Below are 11,909 nucleotides of genomic sequence, written 5' to 3'. Positions count from 1 at the left end.
ACATAATAAGTGTTAACAATCAACATTACATGCATCTATTGATTATATATTATGTACTGGGGATACTTAAATTCTTTCATTTAATTCACAGGACAATTCTATGTGGTATGAAGGCTTTTCCCCCAATTCACAGATGAGGAATTAGTGTCAGAAGTCAATTGATCAAGGTCACACAACTAGTAAGTGGTTTAGTTTGGATTGGAACCTAAAACTTTCCGCCCCATTATACTCAGATGACTTTCAAATTTATGCTGTAGTTGTGTTTATAACATGTAGATAAATCACCTTTGATTGGTATGTTTACAGAATTATTCAAAGACTGAACTTTGTGTATTTCCATGGTTTTCAAATATCTTCTATCCTCACAGTCCTAGTTTTCTTTAATTTGTTCAAAAGGTCAGAGCTTCTACTACAGAAATAAACATGCTTTGTTAATATATAATTAAGAGCAGTTAATGGTTTGTTTACAAACCACTAGATTTCTTGAGTCTGGCTGAGTTAGCTATATTAAAGAGTAACTTTAGATTTCACCTCTGGAAAGGGAAAAGTACTCTTTGATTTTATTCTCTATTTGTAAGGAGCTTACTTGAAGTTATAGTACAAAACTGTAATGACTTTATACTCAGAGGAAAAGGTCAAAAGACCCACAAGTGAACAATATGTTTTTTATTGATTCCAGAGAGAGGAAAGGAGAAGGAGAGAGGGATAGGAACATCAGTGATTAGAAAGAGTCATTGATCTCCTGCCTCCTACATGATGTTGAGGTACCCCTCCCCCTTATGATGCAGTCCATTTTTTGAATTTGGAAAACTAATGGATACCTTTAAAGTATTCTTAGTCAAAGTACCTCCTACATGTGATGGCTTTTGCCATTTCACTCTATTGCTGTAAAATGGACAATAGTTAAGCAAACTTCTTCACTTGACACTGTATATTTATTTAAAATTTATTTTAAAAAGATCGTTATTGTGGAAAGGTTTGTATATTTGGCACTTGAAGATTTTCTGTTGACTGTTCATCTGTGAAGTTGAATTTGTAAGTCATTGGAAAAATAACATAGTATTTGTGGCCCTAGCTGGTTTGGCTCAGTGGATAGAGCATCGGCCTGCGGACTGAAGGGTCCTGGGTTCGATTCCAATAAAGGGTACATGCCTAGGCTGTAGGTTCGATTCCCAGTAGGGGGCATGCAGGAGGCAGTGGCTCACTGATTCTCTTTTATCATTGATGTTGCTTTCTCTTCCTCTCTGAAGTAAATAAAGATATATTTTTAAAAAATACTAAAATAGTATTTATGAATTTTATCAACTTGGAATTTGTCTTCTATGTGGAATTACATATAGGTGTTTATGAAAGATAATTTGTTTTGTGTTTGCAGGTCATTATTACACTGTTACTCAAATTGTACTCCTTCTCACAATTATATTTTTACTGAATCTGAATATAATCTGTATAATTTTTTACTTTAGACTGTTCTTTGACTAAACTCTTCTGCCTGGCATTAATTTAAAAAATTTTGATGAAATCATTGGTTCGATGCACTAGTTACCCTTTTTTTTTATACTTCTGAAAGTAAACACTACCTAAATAAGAGTACATTATTTTACTACTTGAAATTGCCAGCATAGGAATGAATAATAAAATTTGAGAAGGATTTAATGGAATTATTGCATATAAATAAACATATAATTATGAAGTTCATAGGACATGGTCTCTTGGTTAATGATTTTGTAATTTACAGAAAAATGGCTCCAAATGGGTTTTTAAAACTCTTATCTCTTTAGATTTACTTGTTTTAAGTTTTCATTTTGTTAAGTACCCCTTTGATCAGCTAATATGAATTGGAATTATTAAATAATATTTAGAAACGACAGCCTCATAGTTTTTATTTTTTAATACTTAATTTTGTATATGACATAAGATTAGTTTTATTACAACTTTAGTGGTTCCAAATTATTGTATTTAATTAACAAAAAATTATAAAAATGTATATACCAGTTCAGTATAATTTTCAAAAAAACTTTTGGGATTAGTGTGGGGTTGCCAACTTTTAATTTTGTTAAAAAAACGAGTAGAAGATTTGCAGAAATGTCAGGTTGCACTTATTGAGTAAATCTATCCTTATGGAAAACGAAGTATTTTTTTTTTGTATTTTACTCACCTCACTGAAGACCAGTTTTTGGGACCCAATAGCCTAACCATAGTTTGATTATGTTACTCTTCAGTTTTTTGTGCCTTCTCTGATGATTTTTGTCAGTTTCTAGAATTGTCTCTTTTTTCCTACCCTGGTACATGGTACCTTTAGAGCAGTGGTTCTCAACTTTCCTAATGCCGCGACCCTTTAATACAGATACTCATGTTGTGGTGACCCCCAACCATAAAATTATTTTCATTGTTACTTCATAACTGTAATTTTCCTACTGTTATGAATCGTAATGTAAATATCTGATTTGCAGGATGTATTTAGGCGACCCCTGTGAAAGGGTCGTGACCCACAGGTTGAGAACCACTGCTTTAGAGTTTCTGTCCAAAATCTCTTCTATTCTCATTTGTCTTGGTTGAGTTAATTTGCTTTAAGTTGAAGCTCTGATTCATAAGTTATGCATGTGGACCTTTCATGTTTTGGGAATTAGCCTGATATTTTCTACTTCGTAAATGGAGCAGTACAATCTTAGTTGAAGGTTTTACTCCCTTAGATTTTTCTTTGAACCAATATTAGAGCATTAATTTGCATACTACTCATCTTCCTTACCATTGGGCTATGACATCATTAAGGTGCAACCCTAGCCAGTTACTCAGTGGTTAGAGCGGCAGCCCATCATGGCTTCCATTCTGGTCAGGGGCTCATACCTCAGTTGCAGGCTTGATCCAGCCCAGGCGCATGCAGGAGGCAACCAATCAGTGTGTCTCACATTGATGTTTCTCTGTCTCTCCCTTCCATTCTTTCTAAAAATCAATGGAAAAAATATCCTCAGGTGAGGATTAACAGCAACAACAAAAAAAGAGAAATTATGTACCAAAAATATATGTATATGCTGGAGGCTTGATGCACAAAATCGTGCACCAGTGGGGTCCCTCAGCCTGACCTGTGGGATCAGGCTGAAACCGGCTCTCCAACATCCCCCGAGGGGTCCTGGTTTGTGAGAGGGTGCAGGCCAGTCTAAGGGACCCCACCTGTGCACAATGCGGGAGGTTGGCCAGCTGGGCAGGGACTGTGGGAGGGCTCCAGGGCGTGTCCGGCCCATCTCCCTCTGTGGCGATCGGCCAGACCCCCGCAGCAAGCTAATCTACTGGTCAGAGCATCTGTCCCCTGGTAGTCATTGCACGTCATAGCAACTGGTCAACCGGTCAACTGTCTGCCCCCTGGTGGTTAGTGCTCATTATAGCAAGCGGTCTAGCGGCCTTAGCATATCATCAGCATATTTTTCTCTTTTTTTTGAGAATGATGATTTTTATTTTTTTAAATGCATTTTATTGATTTTTTTTTTTCAGAGAGGAAGGGAGAGGGATAGAGAGTTAGAAACATCAATGAGAGAGAAACATCAATCAGCTGCCTCCTGCACACCCCCTACTGGGGATGTGCCCGCAACCAAGGTACATGCCCTTGATCGGAATCGAACCTTGGACCCTTGAGTCCGCAGGCTGACGCTCTATCCACTGAGCCAAACCGGTTAGGGCATGTCATCAGCATATTACACTTTGATTGGTTGAACGGTCATCTGGACACTTAGCATATTAAGTTTTTATTATATAGGATATGATGAATGATTGAATATGTGCGTGGATGGGTGATTTGGATGATAACGGGAAAAAAATTAAAAGTTTACTCTTGAGGTTTTGTTTTGGACAATAGGGTATTTTTCCCCATTTTATTATTCAAAATATTACGTCTCCTTTTTCTCCCCCTTTGACCCTTTCTATCCCTGCCCTCCCTCAAATCAGTGCACTATTGTCTGTGTCCATGGGTTATGCATATATGCATGTAAGTTCTTTGGTTAATCTCTTCCTTTTCTCCCCTCCCCCCTCTCCCCTTCCTACTAAGATCAGTCTGTTCCATGTCTCTGAATCTATTTTGTCTATCAGTTTATTTTGTTCATTAGATTCCACATATGAGTGAGATCATGTGATACTTGTCTTTCTCTGGCTGGCTTACTTTGCTTAGCATAAAACCCTCCAGGTCCCTACATTCTATCTCAAAGGTTAAGAGATCCTTTTCTCAACTGCAGAGTATTCCATTGTGTAAATATAGCACAGTTTTTTCCATTCATCTACTGATGGGCACTTGAGCTGTTTCCAGATCTTAGCTATTGTAAATAATGCTGCAATGAACATAGGGGTGCATAAATTCTTTCTGTGGACAATAGGGTATTTTATAGTGTCATTTATTTAGATGAAGTCATTCTGACAGAGGAACCAGTTATTGGTATTGGGGGTAAAGGGAAGAGGATGAATTCAGTTTTGAAAAAGTAGAATTTGAAGTTTTTGTAGCATCCAGCAGTCAGTTGGACCTATGGAACTGAATCTCCGAGGGGAAATGCAGAAGCTGACAAAGCTCAGTATTTGAAGTTATTGTACAGCAAGCATGTCAAACTTGCGGCCTACAACAAATATTTTTGTGGCCCAGCCAATATAATGGTATGTAAGAAACGTTTTAATAAAAATTTCGGAACCTAATTTTTACAATATCCTGTTATACATAATTATTAATAACAAACTACAACATTCGCTAGTGACTGATTACTATAATCGTGTTGCATTCATTTCCCTTATGTGCCTTACGCGCAGGTGCACTATTTCTCTCCATTAATACTAGCAGTGAATATTTTAGCAACTGATTGCCATGACTTGTTTGGTGTGCACAACAGGAAATATTTTGCTTTTGGAGAACAAGAAAAATTGGTTTATTTGCGTTTCGCTTATTTGTGCAGTTATTCAGTGTCTGGTAAGTTAAATGTTCATGAAAAATACTAATTTTTATTAAAATGTTCTATTATGTTAACAGTTACTCATTTATTTCAGCCCTTTGTGTTCAGCATGTCTCTATCGAAATAAACCTACATTCCTATGAAAATTGAAACTTTTTTTTTTTCACATAAACTTAAACCTTGTTTATTTGGCTGGCCTTTGAGTTTGACATGCTTGTTATACAGGAATAAAAGGAGGCGGTGGTAGAATGGGGACTTTGACATAACCTTGAGGAGTACCCACCTCTAAGCAGAGGAGAGAGTAGATTAAGAAATTTTGATTTGATTTTATTTTCTCTTAAAGCCCCACATACAGTGCATTAGCGAATTCTGTTGGGCCTGTCTCCAAAATCTATGTTGAAGTGGATAATTTCTTACCCCTTTCACTGATACTGCACTATTATTTCTTCTAGAGCAATAATAGCCTCTGAAACCATCCTCCATGTTTCTACTCTTTTGCTATCTACAGTCTGTTCTGTACATAGCTGTCTCTAGAAGGATGATCCTTTTAAATAAATGTCAAGTACATGTTACTCCCTTGATCGGAATTCTCAAATGGCTTTCATCTTACCCAGAAAAATCCCAGAAGCAACCAATGCATGCATAAATAAGTGGAACAGCAAATCGATGATTCTCTCTCTCCTGTCCTCTATACCCCCCTCTCTAAAATCAGTTAAAAAAAACGAGAGAGAGAGAGACCTTGCTATAAAATAATTTGGTGGATGACACAGGTAAGTGAATGAATAGATGAGTATAGGAAGCAATAATTTTCTAACTGCTGGAGGTTAGTTTGAGGGTCGGTGGGCTAGCTTACTGTAGTGCAGACACTTTACCCTTGCCTTTGAGTAGCTTCACTTTCATCTGTTTCTCCAGCATATAATTTAAGAGTTCTTGCCTTAAAAATAGTTTTAAAAACACCACATGTGCTCAGCAGTATAAGATCTATTTATGAAGTTCCCTGAAAACAGGTGGCTTTTGGAGGAAGGAGGTAGATGCATCTGATCTATGCCTTGGGCAAGATAAATGTTAGCTGAGCAAAGGAAGTAAGTTACAGATGAGTGTAGCAGAGATAATAGTTTTAATTCTTGGCTCTTTATCAGAACCATCCTTGGAACTCATAAAAGATATACACCTGCCCTACCTGGTTTGGCTCAGTGGATAGAGTGTCAGCCTGGGGACTGTAGGATCCCGGGTTCAATTCTGGTCAAGGGCACATGCCTGAGTTTTGGCTCGATCCCCAGTAGGGGGCATGCAGGAGGCAGCCAATAAATGATTCTCTCTCATCATTGCAGCCAATCAATGAGTCTCTCTCATCATTGATGTTTCTGTCTCTCTCCCTCCCCCTTCCTCTCTGAAATGAATAAAATATATTAAAAAAAGATACACACCTTAACGCTTTGTGATAGTTCATCAACCTGTACACTAATAATTCGAACTTCTCTGTATGTATACTTTAATAGAAAGTTAAAAATAACTGGAAGGTTGTTTTGTTTTTGGGTTTATTTTGGAATATTATTGAGAAATAATTCATTGTACAATAATTTAAAGTATATAATTTGATGTTTTTATACTTTATATACACATCACTCACTACAGTCAAGTTAATGAACATATTCATCATCCCTCAAAGTTTCTTCATGCCTTTTTGTAATCTCTTCTTACCATTGCTCCCTTCTCCCTCAAACCCTGGCAACCACTGATCTCCTTTTGGTCGCTGTAAATGGGGATGTGGATTGCCATTGAGTGTCTTTTCTGTGTTTGTACAGATAACCTTAAGTTTTTATTTTTTAGTTTTTTAATAGAGGGTAAATTGCATTGGAATATGTGTATGTACATGTAAAGCAGTTTTACATTTTGGAGATAAAACATTTGATCATGATGTATTATTGATATATTGTTGGAATTGACTTACTTAGAATTTTGCACCTATAAGTTCATAAAGAATGACTGTGTTTTGTATTTTTTTTTACAATAGACAAAATAAATCTGTTATCAGATTGTATATACAAAATAAGTAGCCATTTATATGCAAGAAACATTAATATTTCAAGAAAAAAAGTTTAAATATAATAATACTAGAGGCCCGGTGCACAAAATTTGTTCATGGGTAGAGTCCCTGGGCCTGGCCAGCAATCAGGGCCGATCTGTGGGGTAACTGGTGAGGCGATCGGGGGCACATGCTGGCACCCGCCTTGGCCAGCCTGGCACTGCCTGCTCACCGGTCCCGCCCCCCGCTGTTGGTTGTCTCTCTCTGCGGGAAGCGACTGGTGGGGCGATCAGGGGGCGGCGCCGGCCCACTCGCCAGCTGGCCCGGCCCCCTGTCGCTGCTGCTCACCTCCGTTTGCGAGGCAACCGGTGGGGCAACCCGCGGGGGCCGCTGCTGGCACCCGCCTTGACTGGCCTGGGGTCTGTGGACTGGGGGCAGCTCCTGCGTTGAGTGTCTGTTCCCTGGTGGTCACTACACATCATAGCGACTGGTCATCCCACCAGTTGTTCTGCTGTTTGGTTGATTTGCATATTAGGCTTTTATTACATAGGATTACATGCAATAAACATTAATATTTCAAGAAGAGAACGATTTAAAATATAATATTACCAAAACTGCCCTAACAGTATAATATCACAAAATTTGTAGGGAATATCAAAAATCTGCAAATAACAGGATTATTTTTATTATATTAAAATATTTATTTTCTCTGGCTCTATTTTTTATTCATCAGTTTATGTTGTTCATTATATTCCACAAGTGAGTGAGATCATGTGATATTTATCTTTCTCTGACTGGCTTATTTCACACAGCATAGTGCTCTTCAGGTGCATCCATGCTATTGCAAATGGTAAGAGTTCCTTTTTTACAGCAGTGTAGTATTCCATTGTGTAGATGTACCACAGTTTTTTAATCCATTCAATCTGCTAATGGGCACTTAGGTTGTTTCCAAATCTTAGCTATTGTAAATTGTGCTGCTATGAACATAGGGGAGCATATATCCTTTCTGATTGGTGTTTCTAGTTTCTTGGGATATATTCTTAGAAGTGGGATCACTGGGTCAAATGGGAGTTCCATTTTTAGTTTCTTGAGAAAATTCCATACTGTTTTCCACCGTGGCTGCACCAGTCTGCATTCCCACCAGCAGTGCATGAGGGTTCCTTTTTCTCCACATCCTCGCCAGCACTTGTCATTTGTTGATTTGTTGATGATAGCCATTCTGTTAGGCTGTTTCCAAATGTTAGCTATTGTAAATTGTGCTGCTATGAACATAGGGGTGCATATATCCTTCCTGATTGGTGTTTCTGATTTCTTGGGATATACTAGTATTCCTAGATGTGGTATTACTGGGTCAAATGGGAGTTCTATTTTTAATTTTTTGAGGAAACTCCATACTGTTTTCCACAGTGGCTGCACCAGTCTGCATTCCCACCAGCAGTGCACGAGGGTTTCTTTTTCTCCGCATCCTCTCCAGCACTTGCTGTTTGTTGATTTGTTGATGATAGCCATTCTGAAAATGAATGTGAGATGATAGCTTGTTGTCATTTTGATTTGTATCTCACAGATGATTAGTGACTGAGCATTTTTCATGTCTCTGGGCCTTCTGTATGTCCTCTTTCGAAAGTGTCTATTTAGGTTCTTTGCCCATTTTTTGATTGGATTGTTTAACTTCCTTTTAAGTTGTATGAGTTCCCTGTAAATTTTGGAGATTAAACCTTTATCGAAAATAACATTGGCAAATATGTTCTCCCATGCAGTGGACTTTCTTTTTGTTTTGTTGATGGTTTATTTTGCTGTGCAGAAGCTTTTTTTATTTTGATGTAGTCCCATTTGTTTATTTTCTCCTTAGTTTCCATTGTCCCAGGAACTGTAGTGGTGAAAGTGGGCATCCCTGTCTTGTTCCTGTTCTTAGGTGAAATGGTTTTAGTTTTTGCCCATTGAGTATGATGTTGTCTGTAGGTTTGTCATATATGGCCTTTGTCATGTTGAGATTTGCTTCCTCTATTCCCATTTGCTGAGCTTTTTTATCAAAAATGGGTGTTGGATTTTGTTGAATACTTTTTCTGCGTCTATTGATATGATCATGTGATTTTTGTCTTTCAATTTGTTTCTGATGTGTCACGTTTATTTTTATTTTATTTTTTAAAATATATTTTTAATGATTTCAGAGAGGAAAGGAGAGGGAGAGATGGAAACAACAATGATGAGAGGGTATCATTGATCAGCTGCCTCCTGCACGCCCCCTACTGGGGATCGAGCCTGCAACCCGGGTATGTGCCCTTGTCCGGAATTGAACCTGGGACCCACAGGCTGACCCTTTATCCACTGAGCCAAACCAGCTAGGGCCATGTCACGTTTATTGATTGTAAATATTGTACCAGTCTTCCATCCCTGGAATAAATCCCACTTGATCAATGTGTATGATCTTTCTAATATATTGCTGGATGCAATTTGCTAGAATTTTGTTGAGGATTTTAGCATCTGTGTTCACCAGGGATTTGCTCTGTAATTCTCTTTCTTTGTAGTGTCTTTATCTGGTTTTGAAATTAGGATAATGCTAGCCTCATAAAAAGAGTTTGGAAGTGTTCCTTCCTCTTGGGTGTCCTGAAATTATATTACAAAACCTGTCATAAATCTCATCACAATTCAAAAATATGAGATTACATCCTATTCTACCTATTTGACATAGTGAGATTCTTTTCCTTACTCATACACCATTCCTTACTGATAACCAAGACTCTTATTTTCAACCTGCCTTGACAATCTTCTGTATTAATAATATACAATACCTTGCATTCATATGACTGTATGTGGTATTTTTCAAAGAGCACTCACCTACTATGAGCCCCTGAAAGGTCAAAACTGCTCTACTCTGTTCTTTTTTTTTTTTAATATATTTTATTGATTTTTTACAGGGAGGAAGGGAGAGGGATAGAGAGTTAGAAACATCAATGAGAGAGAAACATCAATCAGCTGCCTCCTGCACACCTCCTACTGGGGATGTGCCCGCAACCAAGGTACATGCCCTTGACCGGAATCGAACCTGGGACCCTTCAGTCCGCAGGCCGATGCTCTATCCACTGAGCCAAACCGGTTAGGGCTGGAGTTGATTTCTAATTTCATTCCACTGTGATCTGAGAAAATGCTTGTTATGATTTAAATTTTCTTGAACTTGTAGAGACTTGTTTTGTATCCTAACATGTGGTCTATCTTTGTGAATGATCTATGTGCACTTGAGAAGAATGTATATTCTGCTGTGTTGTGGTGAAATCTTCTATACTAATAAAAGGGTAATATGCTAATTAGACAGACATCTTCTGGACCTCATTCAGGACGTCCTTCCGGACAAAGCCATGGTGGCGGGGTCCAGGCTGATGCAGTTAGGGGTGATCAGGCCGGCAGGGGAGAGCAGTTAGAGGGACCAGGCTGGCAGGGGAGGGCAGTTAGGGATTACCAGGCCGGCAGGGGAGGGCCATTAAGGGCGATCAGGTCTCCAGGGGAGGGCAGTTAGGGTCGACCAGGCCGGCAGGTGGGGGCTGGTTAGGGGCGACCAGGCCGGCAGGGTGGTAGTTAGGGGCAACCAGGCCGGAAGGGGGTGCAGTTAGGGGCGACCAGGCAGGCAGGCAGGCAGAGAGGTTAGGGGCGATCAGGCAGGAATGAGAACAGTTAGGGGCATCAGGTTGGCAGGCAGAGTGGTTAGGGGTGATCAGGCAGGCAGGCAGGTGATTGATTATGAGCCAGAGTTCCCAGATTGCGAGAGGGATGTCCGACTGCCAGTTTAGGCCCGATCCCGCAGGGGCCTAAACCGGCAGTCAGACATTTCCTGAGGTGTTCCAGATTGGAGAGGGTCCAGGCCGGGGTGAGGGACGCTCCCCCCCCCCCCCCCCCGTATGAATTTCATGCACCAGGCCTCTAGTGTTCTATAAATGTCAATTAAATGCATCTGATCCAGTGTGTCCTTTTGAGTTTCTGTTTGTCTGTTAATTTTTTTGTCTGGAAGATCTATCCAGTGAAATCAGAGAGGTGTTAAAGACCCCTACTATGACTGTATTGTCGTCGATCTCTCCGTTAAAGTCCTCTAGAAATTTTCTTACATATTTAGGTGCTGCTCTATTGGGTGCATATATGTTTACCAGTGTTAAATCCTCTTGTTGGATCGATACCTTTAGTATTATGTAGTGACCTTTGTTGTCTCTTGTGATGGCCTTCATTTTAAAGTCTGTTTTGTCGGGGCCCTAACTGGTTTGGTTCAGTGGATAGAGCGTCAGCCTGCGGACTCAAGGGTCCCAGGTTCGATTCCGGTCAAGGCCATGTACCTTGGTTGCGGGCACATCCCCAGTAGGGGATGTGCAGGAGGCAGCTGATCGATGTTTCTCTCTCATCGATGTTTCTAACTGTCTATCCCTCTCCCTTCCTCCCTGTAAAATAAATAAATAAATAAATAAATAAATAAAGTCTGTTTTGTCGTATATGAGTATTGCTACTCCAGATTTTTTTTCTTTTCCATTTGCATGGAAATTTTTTTTTTCCATCTCTGTACTCTCATCTTCTCTGTGTTTTGTTTTGAGGTGGGTCTCTTGTAGACAACATATAGTTGGGTCATGCTTTTGTATCCTTTTAGCTACTCTATGCCTTTTGATTGGAGCTTTTGGTCCATTTACATTTAGGATGAACTAATAGGTACTTATTTATTGCCATTTTAACTATATATCTCTAGGTTTCTTTCTCTGTTTCTTATTATTACAGCAGTCCCTTTAGCATTTCTTTGTAATGGTGGCTTGGTGGTGATGTACTCCTTTAGCCTGTTTTTGTCTGGGAAGCTCTTTATTTGACCATCTATTTTGAATAATAGCTTTCCTGGATATAGTAATCTTGGTCTCAGATCCTTGCTTTCCATTACCTTAAGTACTTCATGCCATGTCTTTCTGGCTTGTAGAGTTTCTGATGAAAAATCAGGTGTC

At 39.2% G+C, this 11,909-nt stretch overlaps 1 protein-coding gene across 9 annotated transcripts in view; it reads left to right on the top strand.

Moving 5' to 3' along the window:
* Positions 1 to 11,909, top strand: part of ZZZ3 (zinc finger ZZ-type containing 3) — a 119,866-nt gene that overhangs the window by 28,414 nt on the left and 79,543 nt on the right. For all 9 annotated transcript variants that reach the window (XM_036347407.1, XM_036347413.1, XM_036347412.1 and 6 more), the window contains exon 2: positions 92 to 179. The gene's annotated coding sequence lies outside the window, so the exon portion shown is untranslated. The remainder of the gene's footprint in view (positions 1 to 91; positions 180 to 11,909) is intronic.

Source organism: Myotis myotis, unplaced genomic scaffold (genome assembly GCF_014108235.1).
Source record: "Myotis myotis isolate mMyoMyo1 unplaced genomic scaffold, mMyoMyo1.p scaffold_m19_p_2, whole genome shotgun sequence".
NCBI lineage: Eukaryota > Metazoa > Chordata > Mammalia > Chiroptera > Vespertilionidae > Myotis > Myotis myotis.
This window is presented reverse-complemented; position numbering and strand designations above follow the sequence as displayed.